The sequence below is a fragment of the Carica papaya genome, chromosome 7 (genome assembly GCF_054855325.1).
Source record: "Carica papaya isolate Zhongbai chromosome 7, ASM5485532v1, whole genome shotgun sequence".
Lineage (NCBI taxonomy): Eukaryota > Viridiplantae > Streptophyta > Magnoliopsida > Brassicales > Caricaceae > Carica > Carica papaya.
The window spans coordinates 17,733,416-17,750,613 of NC_142315.1; positions in this window are offsets into that span (position 1 = coordinate 17,733,416).

A 17,198-nucleotide genomic window follows, 5' to 3' on the forward strand; every position below is an offset into this window, starting at 1 on the left:
AAATGACCAGAGCAGATATATAATACCAATTTTCTTAGGCACATTTTCAGCTTGCCAAACAATAGTACGATCTATGACCATGGCTGTACCAACCACAGTGGTCTAATTAGATATTCTATAGTTACGACAATACTTAGCCAAAGGTGATCCCTAACAGATATTTGTGTCACCGCTCTCGTCAGAGGGTACGTTGTCATCCACAGAGAGCGGTTCTCTCACGTCTTTTCAGACCAGATGGGGGAGGAAGAAACAGAAACCCATCAGAGATAAAAAGCCTAACGAGACACTTGATGCATTATGCTTGTCAATACAGATACATTTATTTTTCGGACCATTTTAGGCTTATTCCCTTTCTTTTTTTTCTTTTTTTAAAATATATTTTTCAGATAATTATCATCAGATTCATGTTATTTAATTTATATGCAAATCATCAAGTGCCTATAAGATCACATAGCATGCTTAAAATCAAGAAGAAATCACTTTATTGGAACTATTAAAGATAAATCATGCAAAACATAAAATATGAACTTAATAATTTTTAATTTTCTAGAAATGCTCATTAACATGTTTAAGAAAATACTAAATTTCTTATCGAAACCTTGATGTTTTCCTACATTTTTCTACTTTTTTTCCTCTCCTTCTTTCTCTAGATTACTCCCTCTCTCGCTAAGCTCTTAGAGGATGGAAAAATGAAATGGAAGTGATGAGGAAAATGGAAGAAAAGGGTCCCTATTTATAGAAAATGGGAACTGTTGGATTTGCGCCCAGTCGTGAAATCCGGTGAGGAGAGAGAAAAATGAGTAGAAGATGAGTAATTTTACGCGACGCGACGACAACACAAAAAGTAGAGGAAGAATCCTTAACTAGTAGCAGCTCTCCACCCAAAGTGCGATGCCTGTGCGGGCGAGCAATTTCTAGTGAGATTTTGCCCTTTTTTCTCCATTTTTCTCATGAAAATCATTTTTAATAAATAAAAAATTAGTAAATAAAATTAAATAAAAATAAAAATAAATAAAATAATGAAATCAGAATAAATTAAAATTACAAATTTAAATAACGAAATGCTATATAAAATCATGAGATAAATTTAAATGAGTTCAAGTGGCTTTACGACCCGAATAAATAGGAGTTTTCAAGTATAAATTTAGTGCGATGGTGAGAGGGGTGTTATATCCCCCCACCTTAAAAAATTTGGTCTCGTAAATTTGTTTCGAATAGGTTTGTGAACTTCTCTGTCATCTCACTTTCTAACTCTCACGTCGCCTATTTCGGAGTGTGGTGCTGCCACAGCACCTTCACCATGTGAATCATCTTGTTGCTTAAAACTTTGTTAGTTTGAGCAAGAATTTTTACGGGGAGTTCTTTGTAAGTCTTATCGACTTGTACCTACGTCATATCGTGACGGATGATATGAAAAGGGTTAGGGTGGTACCTTTTCAGTATGGGACGTGGAGATCATCATGTAGACCCACAAAATCTCGAGGCAGAGTAAGACGGTACGCTACAGGTTCAATACTCTCCACGATCCATCCCACATAACAGCTGTAACACCCCGCTTATCATTATGCTAAAATAATTTAGAAACTCTATTCATTCGGGCCTTTGGCTGCCTTAAATTTAAATTAATTTACTATATTCTCGAGATCCATGATTTTAATCTATTTTTATTTTTAATATTTTATTTATTTTATTTTATTTTAAAAGAAAAATTTAGAAAAATGTTGAAAAATAGCGAAATGGGAGAAAACCTACTCTGCCACCTCGGGTAGTGCTCTGCCTCTGTCTTAGGCGATGCGCTGCCACCGCTGCTGGTGGAGGAAAATTTTTTCCCTCGTTTTTCTTGCCAAGAATTTTTTTCTTTTCTCTCCTCATCGAATTTTTTCACTTGGCACGAATCCAACAGTTATGAAATTTTATAAATTGCCCTCCCCATTCCCTTCCTCTCTACACTTCCATTTCTTCTATTTTTCAAAGGTTTAGAGAGAGAGAGAAATAGTAACTTAGTGAGAGAAGAAGAGAAAGAAAGGAAAAATTGTGAAGAAGAAAACATCAAGGTTTCGGTAAGGAACTTAGTATTACTTTCGATGTCTTAAGGAGTATTTTTAGATAAAAAAATTTAATATGATAATTATTTTACCTATTTTGTGTGACTCTGTATTCAAATGAGTCGAATTGTTCTTATTTTCAAGCATGCTGTGTGATTTACTGACACTTGATGAATTTGCATGTAATAAATATAGTATGTAGTCCATGATAATAAAAGTAAAATAAAAGAAAAGAGAAAAAGGGAAAAGTGGAATGATGCCTGTATGGTCTGGAGTATATTTGTATTGACATGCATAATGCATTAAGTGTCTCGTTAGGCGTTTTTCTCTGAAGGGTATCTGTTCCCCCCTTCGGGGGATCTGTTTCTCCCTCCCCTATCTGGTCTGAAAACATGTAAGAGAACTGCTCCTAGTAGATGACAACGTACCTTTTGACGAGAGTGATATTGCACTCTCTGTAGGGGTCACCCGTGGCTAAGTAATGTTATAACTATAGAGTATCTATTAAGACCATTATGGTTGTGTGTGGTTATAGATCGTACCATGGTTTTGCCAGCAAGAAGTGGGCCTGAGCAAATTGTCGTATCTATATCTGATCTGGTCATTCCACTTGGGCAATTGGAAATATGTATATGTATATGCCCTCAGAGATAAAAGTTTGTAACGACTTCGTGAAGTACGACATAAAAAATCTATGCATTTCATGATTTATTTAATTTTCTCTATTATTTGGCATGATATATGTATATTTGATTTTCTATGTCGATGTGCTATTTTGATATTCAAATAAATATTTTTCCTAATGATGAGTTAGGTAAACAAGGAAGCTGAATGGTAAGAAAAATAATAAACTTCTAAAATCTTACGATGTTAATTTAATACTGTTTACCTTACTGAGCATATGAAACTCACTCTTTCAATCCTTCCTCCCAGATGAGGAAGAAAATGAGGAACCGTAGGCAGACCTACCCTTGGAAGTTTATAAGGATCTCGTGGATCCACAAGTTAGAGTGCATGTCTGTTTCCGCATTCTGATGAATTCTAGTAGCTTAGTGAAAGAAGTGGCCCTTATATTTTTTTTATTTTGTAACCCCTTCTGGCCTCAATGATGTATATATTTGGAACATTATTTATATATATATATATATATGTAAGGGATTTGTTAAGGTTTGATTCTACTGCATAAATACTATCATGCACTCGTTATTTTGAATTTGTATCTAACATCCATTTACCTTAATTGACACCTGGAATGTCACAGGTGGTATCAGAGTAGAATATCACGGAACAAATCCCTTATACTAAGGCCTAGGATAGATAAACCATTTAGAATACCTAGAAAAGATAAATGTCCTCCTTTCAAAGATTAAGCCTCCCAACTCATGTCTTCATTTCTTTTGTAGGAATGACGTGGGGAAGACCATCTGTAGAACGTACTGAACGACCTGAAGCCCTGGATCATCCGACCAGGACTGAATTTATAGAATTTTTTTGAGCTGTTCAAGGATCAACTGCAGCCGTAGGACAAAACCAGGCCAACCCTTGTCCACCCCCTACCCCTAAGTTTCGAAACCTAGATCGGTCTATCTCCCATAATATAACCGAGTTTAAAAAACTTAATCCCCCACACTTTGAAGGTGGCCCTGATCCTTCGGTAGCCGAATCCTGGACCCTACAAATAAAAAGCTCTTCTTTATACTAGACCTGATTGAAGAACAAAAAGTCCCTCTTGCAGCTTTTATGTTAAACAGTGAAGCTGAACACTGGTGGCGACTTAAGAAAGAAGTCCTGCTTACCTCTACTACCTGGGAAGTTTTCATGGATTCTTTTTTTGATAACTTCTTCCCTACTTATGTTCGAGAAAAGAAAGAGGAGGAATTTCAGGATGTCTACCAAAGAAGCTTGTCTATAGCCTAATATGCAGCCTGATTTGTTCAACTGTCTAGGTTTGCCCCTTTAATGGTCACCATTGAAAGCTAAAAAGTTAGGAAGTTTTTCAAGGGCCTTCGTGCAGACTTTTATGACTGGGTTGCGATGCTAAGACCCAGCTCATATGCAAAGGTGCTTGAACATGCGCAGTTTGCCGAAGATCTTATCTCGGCTAAACACCAATGCTTTTCTTGGGTTAGATCCCAACAATAACCCCAGCAGCATAGACAAAGGAACTAGAATTGCCCTCTCTCCTGCCTTGCCCCCACTTACAGCCCCAGCTGCCCAAACTAACCAACCTTATGAACATTGTTGTCACTCATATGGTGACATACCATGTCGGCGTATCAATCACGTTTGCTATCGGTGTGGAAGTACCCAACACCTTATAAAAGACTACCCTCAGCGATCGAAGGATGTAGCCCGACCCATAACACAAGATCGAATGTACCATTTAGATGAAACTGAAGTCTTTCCTACTCCTATTTTCATCCAGGGTATGCTTTTTATTCATATTTTCTTGCCAAGGCTTTGATTGATATTGGTGCAACTCATTCTTTTATTTCCTGTGCATTTGCTGGTAGGCTAGAATTGAGACAAGAAGTTTTAGTGAAAACACTAGTAGTGGAAACTCCCTCTAAGGGACTACTAAAGGCTCATTGCGCATGTAAGTATTGTAGGATAAAAACATTAGGGATAGAAGTATGTGTAAACTTGATACTATTAAATTTTGTAGGATTTGATGTAATATTAAGAATTGATTGGTTGAAAAAATATAGAGCTATAATGGACTGTGAAATTAAAATTGTAACTTTACGATCCCCGAAAAAGAAATAAAAGTTATTATTATTTTTATAATTGAATGAACAGGAATATAGACGCTGACCCTGCTGTATGTTCCATACCCATTATTTGCAATTTTCCTGATGTCTTTCCCATCAAACTCCCTGGTCTACCTCCCCCACGTGAGGTAAGAGTTCTTGATTGAATTATTACCCGGAACCCAACCGATCTCGAAGCCCGCATACCACATGAGTCGCTCTGAGCTAACAGAGCTGGAACATTAGTTTTCTAATCTTATCACCCAGAAATTCATTCGCCTTAGCCATTCTCCTTGGGGCACTTTGGTGTTTTTTCTAAAGAAAAAGGGTGGTACCCTCCGACTCTGCATGGACTATAGGGAACTCAACCGAGTGACCATTAAAAACAAGTATCCCTAACCCCAGATCGATGATCTCTTCGATCAACTTCAAGGAGCCATGATTTTCTCTAAGATGGATCTCAGAACCAAGTACCACCAGCTGAGAGCGAAGGAAGAAGATATTCTGAAAATTGCCTTTCTATGTAGATACGGGTTGTACGAGTTCAAGGTGATGCTATTCGGATTGACCAATGCCCCAACATCTTTCATAATGAACTGAGTTTTTCAGCAAGCATGGGATTGATAAGTCATCATCTTTATTGATGACATTCTGGTGTATTCCAAAAGCCATGGGGAACATATTGTGCATTTGGCTGAAGTACTAGAGACCCTATGCCAAAACTAACTTTATGCGAAACTAAGTAAATGCTCCTTTTGGTTGGATCAAATTTATTTTCTTGGTCATGTAATCTTAAGTGAAGGAGTTTCTGTAGACCTGTCTAAGGTGGAATAAGTGACTAGCTAGAGTCCACCCACCAATGTGGTTGAGATACATAGTTTTACTGGCTTGGCAAGCTACTATTGACGATTCATTGACGGATTCGCCAAGATTACTGCCCCCATAACTCAACTCAGCAGAAAGGGTATACCCTTCGTTTCGAATTGTGCATGCAATGAAAGCTTTATAGAGCTTAAGCGCCGTCTCACCTCTACTATTGTGTTGATCCTCCTAGATAATGAGGGGAGATTCCAAGTTTACTGTGATGCATCTCATATTGGTTTGGGGTGTTTCTTGATGTAGCATAGTAGAGTAGTCACCTCTGGATCCCAATAGCTCAAAGTCCAAGAGTAGAACTACCCTACCCATGACCTGGAGCTGACAGCCGTTATCTTTGTTCTGAAGTCATGGAGACATTACTTGTATGGCCAGACTTTTAAAATCTACACTGACCATAAGAGTCTCAAATATATCTTATGTAATGGGAGTTAAACATGAGGCAAAGATGTTGGATGGATCTTCTGAAGGATTATGATTGTCAGATCATTTACCACCCCGGAAGAAGGAATGTAGTCACCGATGCCCTAAGTCGATGAGAGCTTGTTGTACTAGCCTAAACAATGGCCTCCAGCTGGAAGATGATGGACACCGTGCAATCACTCTGCCTTAGCTATTATGGCAAAGGCATCTACCTCGCCTAGATTCGAGTCCTACCGGATCTCTTTATAAAGATTTGGGAAGCACAAGCCATGGACCTGGAACTCATCAAGAGCCTGGGTAAGTTTACTTTGGAATAATCTCCTGATATCATGATCTCTAATGATAGATTGTTCAGATTCTAGAACTAAATTTTGGATCCTCGATACAGTATGCACAAATGTACTCAAGACTGCCCATGCTTCCAAGTTATCCATCCATCCTGGAAGTACTAAGATGTACCGAGACTTGAAGCAACAATATTGGTGGCTAGGAATGAAGAAGGATATAGTTGACTACATCTCTCGATGCCTAGTTGTCAACGGATAAAGGCAAAACATCAGAGTCTCGATGGCTTGCTATAGGGTCTTCCGATTCTTGAATGGAAATGGGAGCATGTAACTATGAATTTTGTCATCGGATTGCCAGAGACCTGTTTTGGTCGAAATTCCATTTGTGTCATTGTGGATAGGTTGACCAAGACTGCCCACTTCTTACCTATTTGAACCATGGACTCCACTAGTAAGTTAGCCCGCCTATATGTGGATGAGATTTTTTGACTCAATGGAGTTTCCTTGTCCATTGTATCCGATTATGACCCCCAGTTCACCTCTCACTTTTAGGACAGCTTCCAAGAAGCCTTGGGGTCTGGGTTGTACTTCAGCACCGCTTATCATCCCCAGACGGATGGTCAGTCTGAATGTACGATCCAGATATTGGAAGACATGTTACGTGCTTGCGTTCTCGACTTTGGTGATAACTACTATCAGTATCTTCCTCTTTGTGAATTCGCAAATAATAACAGTTACCATTCCAACATCGGTATGGCCTCGTATGAAGCTTTATATGGAAGACCTTTTTGTTCCCCTACTTGTTGGAATGAAGTCGAGAACCAGTGCCACTTAGGACCAGACTTCATTCAGGAGACCATTGAGAATACAACTGCGTAGAGCCGCCAAAAAAGCTACGTCGATAATCATAGGTGACCGTTGGAGTTTGCCGTAGGAGATTAAGTTTTCCAGAAAGTCTATCCCTACAAAGGCAAGATGCAATTTAGAAAATAGGGAAATTGAGCCCTCGATATGTGGGACCTTATTCGATCGTCGAGCGCATTAAACCCGTGGCTCACTGCCTCACTCTGTCTCGAGAGGTCATGTGTTTACATGATGTCTTTCATGTCTCGATGCTCAAGAAGTACCACCCTGATCCTTCTCATGTTATTTTTCATGATGAGGTACAGGTATAGACCGATATGACCTATGAAGAGGTTCCTATGGAAATTCTTAGGTGGACTGATAAGGCCTTACGTAATAAGATGATTCCCATGGTGAAGGTACGTTGACAACATCACACACCGGAAGAATTGACATGGGAGTTGGAGGATGAAATGCGGAAGAAGTATCCAGATCTATTCGAGACAAATTTGGGGACCAAATTTTTTTAGGTGGGAGGGATGCAACACCCCACCTATCACTGTGCTAAAAATATTTAGAAACTCTATTCATTCGAGCCTTTGGCCGTCTTAAATTTTAGTTAATTTACTATGTTCTCATGATCCATAATTTTAATATATTTTTATTTTAAATATTTTATTCATTTTATTAATTTATTATTATTTTATTTTATTTCAAAAGAAAAATTTAAAAAAAAATGAAAACGGCGAGACGGGAGAAAACTTACTCACAGAAAAAAATCTCGCGAGAAAATGATTGCCTGCGCGAGTGTTGGGTACTGTGCGTGTGCACATGCAGGCACAATGGCTGTGGGACGTGCGTACAATGCACACGACCCATCCGAATGCCAGCACGCACAGGACGTGTGCACAGTGCGCACGTCCCCTTCGCACACACGCACATCCCCTCCGCACGCACGTTCGCATGGGTCGTGCGCACGGCGTAGGGTCAGGATCTTTGTGCGCGTCCTATCATGTGCAGGCAGGCCGTCTGCACGTCATTTCGCACATAGACTGATGCCGCACAATGTGTGTGCGTTGTCTACATAGCAGGCCTGCGCGGAGAGGCCCTGTGTGCCTGGGGCCTATGTGTAGTAGGCCTGCGCGCGCGACGCCCTGTGTATGTAGGTCCTGCGGGTGCAGCAACAGGCTTGTGGCCTGGAGGTTAGCCTGCAGTGCTCCAGCCGGGCTCTGCCACCTCGGACAGTGCTCCGTCGTTACCTTGGGCAACACATTGCAACTACCGCTGAAGGAGGATAATTTTAACCCTTGTTTTTCGTGCGAAGAATAATTTTTTCCTCTCTCTTCAATGAATTTCGCTACTTGGCACGAATCTAACAGTTCTAAAATTCTATAAATTGCCATCTTCCTTCCCTTCCTCTCCACACTTCCATTTCTTTCATTTTTCAAGGGTTTAGAGAGAGAGAGATAGTAACTTAGTGAGAGAAGAAGAAAAAGAAAGAAAAAATGGTTAAGAAGAAAACATCGAGATTTCAGTCAGAAATTTAGTATTACTTTTGACGTCTTAAGGAGTATTTTTAGATAAAAAAATTTAATATGATAATTATTTTGCTTGTTTTGCATGCTTCTTTATTCAAATGAGTCGAATTGTTTTAATTTTCAAGCTTGTTGTGTGATTTACTTACACTTAATGCCAAAATCATTCCTAAAAAGTGCCAAAGACAATCCAACATTATATGTGGCAAAACTCAATCAAATTAACTCAAATAAAATAGAAAAATATCTATAAAATTCAATTATGTCAAATGTCGACACAACTGGGTAGACTGAATGGGCTTTTCAAAAGATGGGGGAAAACCAATAATTACTGCACGAGGTCTCTTATTAATAGGGTCGGGGCCAAGGTCAACTATCTTCTTTTTTTGTTGTTATTGAGCACGGATGTGGGTGATATGCTGATGTCAAGCTAAAATGAGTTCTTCGGCCAACTGGGCGTGCTTAAGAACTTTTCCATAAGTGTTAGGCTTCAATACAGTGATGTAGTCAAAGATATTTGCCTTAAGACCCTCCAACAATTTCTGAGCCTATCGGCTCTCAATGGCTACCATCATAAGAGCAAACCAAGACAACTGAATAAACTGGGTGGCATGCTGGTTAACGATCATGTTTCCTTAATGTAGGTCATAGAATATTTCCTCCTTTTTCTCCCGAACATAAATTGGGAGATGTTCTTGAGAAAAGCATCCATGAGAACATCCCAGATGGTTGGAGTTGGGAACACATCCTTCTTAAGCCGCCACCAATGCTTAGCTTCACCAGTGAACATAAAAGCTACCAACGAGACCTTTTATTCCTTAGTAAGGTCTAAAATGGAGAAAAGCTTTTTTATTTGCAGAATCCAAGCTTCTGCGACCAAGTGATTAGGTCCAACATCAAAGAAAGGAGGGTTTAGTCTCCTAAATTCTAAAATTTTCTGGGAAATGGTTCACTGTATAGGAACGATAATCATTGGTAGGGGTGGTTGATCAGACCCTGAATGGCTTGGAATAACTTTGTAAACTCGACCCGGGTTGAAATGTCTTAGGGCTCGGGTCGTTCTACGGAAAGTCTCCCTCGAGTCATTTATCCTACAAAAAAGAGACAATAAGCTTGATAACTAGAAAGAAAATGTTATTTCCAATTCTAAGAACTCTCTATGGTCTTTCTAAGCCTAAAATATAGACCTTAGTGAAAGGAATTTTTTGAGAATCATGCTTTGATACCAATTATGACATCCTAGATACCTGTTGGAGTAAAAAGGAGCTTGATAAATGAAGCAGATATGAGTGCAAGTAATAAAATATTTATGTAGTGGAAAATAGAATCCTTTACAACAAAATAAAGGTTCATTTTAAATCTAAGGCCAAGAAGTTGGCTACCAAAATATGAATATACAAAAGTAAAGAGTCACTTCAATCATTACAAAAAGGTGTAATCAGTGTGCAGACAAAATATAGTGCTCGTGATAATCTTAAGGATCCATGAAGGGATCCAAACAAGCTTCAAGGGGAAACTTAGTGAAAAATCATCATTTTAATCATCTAAAAGGGGCATGGATTGGGGTGAGTTCCATATAATTTAGTAAGGAGAACATATTTAAACTATGTAGCTAAGGTTTATAAAGGTACTTTTAAAATAAAACACCATTTCTCAAATAAATAACTTACCACAGAAGTTTGTCGTAGGATGAGTTTATTTCAAATGTTTAGAGAAGACCTTTATCTTTCTTTAAAAAAACTATTTAAACATTATTAATAGGCAAAGAAGGAAGATAGTCAAATCATAATCAGGCATTAAAATTAAAACTAGTTGAACCAACTAAGAGCACAACAATATCAGGATAAAATAACAAAACCATTATACAAAATCACGATAGAGTGTTATCAAGAATCCTAGTCATGTTTACATTTTATTTACATCTTTTATCGTCCCCTGTGTGAAACCATTCCAATATATATCTACTGAGGGCAAAGGAGATTCCCAACTACCATTGTGAATGACAAATCAGTTCCATTTGCATATTGGATACAGTATAATGACCACAGCTGTACTTCGCCACTGTGGCCCTACCTATCACATTGCGAATGCACTCTTGTCAAAGAGAATGCCAATCTTATTCATAGGGAGCAGTTCTCTAACATTTAAGATATAGAGAAGGAAGCAACAAAAACTCCTTAGAGATAACAGTCAAACATATTTTCCATTATTTTCTCTTTCTTAGTTTTGTGTTCATTCATAATGGTCACATGTTTAGAACCTGGTGGGGGTCCAATAACATATCTGGTCTAAGGCCCATTTTATTCGAACTTGACCATCATGTCATCCTCTTGAGCCAAAGCCCCATAGAATGACCTTCTTCACCATTGCAAAAGGTAAGGCAAAGGGCCAAACCCGCATGCATTTCAGATCTTCATGTTTTATATCCATCATGGTTAACATCCCATTTTTTATATTCAAATAAATCAATAATCAAACAAAATAAAAATTCATGCATCAAAATCATTCAACATTCCAATTTACCTTTCTAGAAAAACTCACTAAGAAATTTAAAAGAAAATACCAAAGAATCCCTTCCTATAACCTTTTTTGATTTGTCTTTTGGGAGGAGAAGAAAAGGACTTTTAGTGATCCTTGAACAAAGTTTGAGAACTCCTACTTCCTTTTCTTTCTTTTTTTTTTTCTCTTTAAACTTTTCTCTCTCTCTAAAGTTTCTAGAAAGTGGAAAAAGGGAGAAGAAATAAAAGTGAGGGAGAAAAGAGGAGATAGGAGCTCTTTAAACAAACTTAAGAGGAGATCTAGATGTTCGTCATATGGCAACCATCCACGGGGACACGTGGTGGGTAGGTGGAAAGCAGTTGTTTGCATACGAGACAAGTCTGCATGATATAGGCATCCACGTGCTAGTGCAGGAATGGTGTGCACACCAGGCAGTTGACACACATAAATGTAACCGCGTGCAAGCTGCTTGCACGCGAGCATGCACAGTGCCTTTATGCCTACGCACGAAAACATGTGTGCATGCGGATCACAAGCATGTAGGTCACGACTCGTGGGCTATGTTCCCCTAGAGCTATGGATTTTTTTCCCATTTCCCATTTTTTGATTTTTCTTCCAATTAATCTCCTTCCTCTATCCTAAAAATATTTTCAAAATAGATAAATTTGAAAAATAAATAAAATAAGGATAATTCAAAATAATAAAAATTAATGTAAAGCAAAGATACCGACAAATCTAAATATAGACATGAATTGAATTGCTGTGAGACCTAGAATAATAGAGTTTTAACACCACATTTATGTGCAAAGGTTTTGGGGTATTATAGCCTTAACCAAAGGAATTCTTCTATTTTTCAGGACCTTTTCCTCTTGATCAAGGATCTCAATAGGATACTCCGCATAGGACATGTCTAAATGAATTGGAAGTCATTGATGCAAAATGATGTATAAAGGATCGTGGTGATACTTTCTAAGCATTAAGATATGAAAGACATTGTGTAGACCCATGAACTCTAATGGCAAAGCAATGCGGTAAGCCATAAGGCCAGCACACTCCAATACCTCAAAGGGTGCTACAACTTGAGGACTTAGTTTTCATCTATTAGCATACCACATGCTTCCTTTGTTCAAACAGACCTTGAGGAAAACATGATCACCCACAAAAAATTCCAAATCATTCCTTCGATTATTAGTGTAGCTCTTTTGTCGACTCTACGTAGTGATGAGATGTTTGTGGATGGTGGCAACCTTGTCAATTGTCTCCTAAATGAGATATGTTTCTAGGAGATATCTGTTTTCAACTTCATTCTAACAAGTCAGAGATAAACATGGTTTACAATAGAGGGCTTCCTATGGAGCCATGCAAATACTGGAGTGATAGTTGTTGTTGTAAGTAAATTTTATCAGCGGCAGATGTTGGTCCTAAGTACCATCAAAATCTAGTACACAGGCACGCAGCTTGTCCTTTAGTGTTTGAATGGTTCGTTCAAATTGACAATTAATTTGTGGATGGTATGTAGCACTGAAGTAAATACTAGATCTAAGAGCTTCTTGGAAGTTTCCTCAAAATCGAGTGCTAAAACGAGGATCCTTGTCAAACACCACAGAAACTAGAACACCATGGAGCTTGATAATCTCCTCAACATACAATCTAACCAACTTGCTAACTGAATTAATAGTCTTCACTGCACGGAAGTGGGTTGATTTGGTTAATCTATCAACAATGACCCAAATAACATTATGATATGAACTAGTCCTCGATAATCCCATGATAAAGTCCATAGTCACATGCTCCCATTTCTATTCCAGGATTGGGAGACACTGTGGAAGACCATTAGGTCTCTGATGGTTAGCCTTGACCTGTTGGCAAGTGAGGTATCTGGAGACAAAGTTGACAATATCACTTTACATACTCGACCACTAAATATGATGCTTCAAATCCTAATACATCTTCATGCTTCCTAGATGGATAGATAACTTAGATGGATGGGCTTTTTTTAGAATATCTGATCGAATATTGGTCATCAAACACCAACAGTTGATCTTAGAACCTAAGGGCCCCATCATCAGACATTCTAAAGTCATATAATTCCTCTGACTTAAACTTCTCTTTTAACTTCACTCCCTTAGGATCCATAGATTAGGGTCCCTTAATACTTTGGATGAGAGTGGGTTAGATCTGGATTTGGTCGAGATAGGCGGCCTCACTATAATGGTTCAGTCAGAGACCCTTGATTTTCTCGAACATTCTCCACTTAGAAACCATCACCTAGGCCAATAATGTTGAGTTCTTCCTCCTAAGAGCATCCGTGGCTATATTGCCTTTACTGGGATGGTAAAGGATCTTATAGTTGTAATCCTTCAAGAAGTACATCCAATGCCTCTACCTCATGCTTAGTTCCTTTTGGGAGAATAGGTACTTTAAAATCTTATAATCAGTGTAGATCTCAAAAGTTTCATCACACAAATAGTGACACCATATCTTGAGAGAAAATATTATGGCTGCTAGCTCAAAGTCGTGAGTGGGGTAGTTTCATTTATACGGCTTCAGCTGCCTGAAACCATAAGCTACTACCTGACCATGTTATATGAGCACGCATCCCAGACTAATGTTAGATGCATCCCAATAAACCTAAAATTGACTGGTATTGTAAGGAAGAATTAGTACTAGGGTAGTGGTCAGTTGACACTTAAGTTCGACAAAACTTTCTTCATAACTGGGGTCCAAGTAGAAAACAACATTTTTCCTGATTAAGCGGGTCAAGGGAATGGTAATGCAGGAAAAGTCTTTAATGAAGCGATGATAATATCCTGCTAAGCCGAAAAAGTTACGAATTTTAGTAACATTGCTCTGTTGATGCCAGTTAATCACTGCCTAAAATTTTGATGAATCCATAGAAACACCATCGCTAAAAAAAACATGACCAAGAAAAAAGATTTGGTCTAACGAGAAGGAGCACTTACTGCACTTGACATATAGTTTATGCCGTTTGAGTGTTCTTAGAGCTTGAGTCAAGTGGATAGCATGCTCTTGATGGTCCTTAGAGTGTATTATGATGTCATTTATGAAAACAAATGACTTATTGATCTAGTGTAGGATTGAAAATCTGATTTATAAGGTCCATGAATACTACATGAGCATTGGTTAATTCAAAGGGCATGACTCTGAATTCAAACTGGCTATACCTACAGTGGAACACTATCTTGGGAATGTGTTTGGCTTTAACCCTCAACTGGTGATAGCCTGACTTGAGATCAATCTTGGAGGAGATTGATTCACTCTGTAGTTAGTCAAATGGATCTTCAATGGTGGTCAATCTTAGAGAAGACTAATTCACCCTGTAGCTGGTCAAACATATCATCAATGTAGTGCAATGGATACTTGTTCTTGATTATCACCTAGTTGAGCTCCTTATAATTAATACAGGACTAGGGGTCCCATCCTTTTTCTTGGCAAACAAGATTGTAGCACCCCATATAAAATTGCTTGGTTTGATAAAACTCTTTTCTTGCAGTGCTGCAATCTGACAACTGAACTCCTGAAGTTTTGCTTGGCCCATTAAATAAGTGGCTTTGGAAATGGCTTGTGTCCCTGGAATAAGGTCGATGGAGAATTTGATATTCCACCTGGGTGACAAACTTGGAAGCTCCTTAGGAAAAATATTTGGAAAGTTGCAGATAATTAGGATTATCTGTAGAGAGTTCTTATAATCCATTTGCCTAAACACCAAAGACATTAGAAAAACAAGTAGTTTTATTTTATATATTTCATTGTAATGCATATAAACTCAAGGAATGCTAAACATAGTTAATTTAAAACATTTAAATTTATTTACAAAACATATGTTTGTACAAAATAAAATTTCATATTTACCTGTGTCTTAAGGATGTTCCTTCTTGAGAGGACGAAGGGTTACAATTTTATCATAACAATCAATAACAGTATGGTAGGCCTCCAACTAATCCATACCCAAAATCACATCAAAATTAGGAAAATCTAGGAGTGTAAGGTTATGGTAAACTCTCTACCCAAAACTTTTACTTCATAGGTTGTATAACATGAGCTTCTAAAAGTCCCCTAAACAGTGTCTCCACAACCAAAGTTTATCATAAAGGTTCGACCTTAAATGTTAAATGCCTAGCAAAATCAAAAGAAATAAAGGAGTGGGTGGCACCAGTACCAATCAAAGCACGAGCCATAGAATTATGAATAGAAAGTGTACCTTAAATGATAACTAGCATCATCACATCACTAGGCTCATCGAGGTGGAAGACTTTTCCTCTGGCAATGGGTCTTACAACATCCCTAGCCTTTTGGGACAATCCTTCATAAAGTGTTATGTACTCTCGCACTTATAGCAAGCGTTGTTCAACTTGTAACAGGGGCGATTATCATGGTTTCGACCACAGTGCTGACATACTTGAGCAAACTGAGGAGGACTGCATGGAGGTGGAGGTGGGGAAACAACTATAATAGGAGCCATTTTTGGTCGCTTATTAGCATGACCCTGGTCGATCTGCTTCCTATTTTGTTGATGTTGTACCTTGGCATTATGGATGTGCAGTAATAGGTAGCAAGAAGTTCCTCGGCCAATTAGGCATGTTTAGGGGCTTTAGCATAGGTGTTAGGCCTCATTATGGCCATCCGATTGGAAATGACGACCCTTAAACCCTTTAGAAACTTTAAGGCCTTTTTGTTTTCTACAATTATGGACTCTAGGCAAACAGGGATAATTGAATGAAATTACCTGCATACTAGCTCACGGACATGCTTCCCTGTGATAGGTCTTGAAATTCTTTTCCTTTTTTTTTTCTTGACCAGATACTAAAAAGAAACTCTCAATGAAAGCATCAATAAACTAATCCCAAGTAGTCAGAGTAAGTAGGGTGTCCTGTTTTAGACACCACTAGTGCTCATCCTATCTATGCTTCTGCAACCATGGGATCTGGTTCATCATCAAAATAAGGAGAGTTCAGCTTTAGAAATTATGAGATGTTGTGAGAAATGACACAATTAGGGTGATGGTGATCATTCGCGGGATAATGGCGACTAGCGTTATGAGCAATGTTGTGGCCCAAAGTGGCAATCAAACCCTGAATTGCTCAGAATAAGTCAGTGAACTTTGTCCAGGTTGGGGCGTCTTGGGTATTAGGTCTTTCTACTGACAGTCTCCCTTGGGTCATTTTTTCCTACAAAAGGGAGATGAGAGTTTAGAAATGTTATTGTTCACTAAGTTCCAAAGACTACTATTGCTCTAAGAAAATTTCTAGACTATTAAGTCTCAGTCCTAGGTCTTAGTGTAAAGGATATTCGAGAATCTTGCTCTGATACTACTTGTGACATTTTGGTACTCGATTGGGTAACGGTGTTCGATAATAAAACAGATATAAGGGAATAAAAAAAATTATACAGCGGAAGTAAAATTCATCCCTTATAAAAAAAATATTAATGTTCATGCACATTTAAGGCCAAGAAGTTAGCTAACAAAAATATATACAGACATTGTTCTACCCACTTCTATCATTACAAAATATTGTTTATCAGAGTACAATTAACCACATGCATTTAAATAACAACTACTAGTCCATGAGTGGATCCAAACAAACTTCAAGAGAAAGTTGGGAAACAAGTCTTCACCTTCCACATCGTCCAAGGGAATTGATTGGGGTGAGTTCCATAAAACTCAGTGAGGAAAATAGTATTTAAACTATACTATTTAAGTTTTAAAAGTTGCATTTATTTTAAAAATAAATCATTACAGTCCATAATACTTATCATCAGAGACCGCTATATATTCAGTCATACCGTTAAGTTTATTTAGAATACTGCTAAAAAAACCTTATGTTTTTTATTACTTGAAATTCACTTCAAAATATAAGTTTTAAATCATAAGCAATAAGACGAAACAGTGGGAAACATATCGAATATAATGAAAACTAC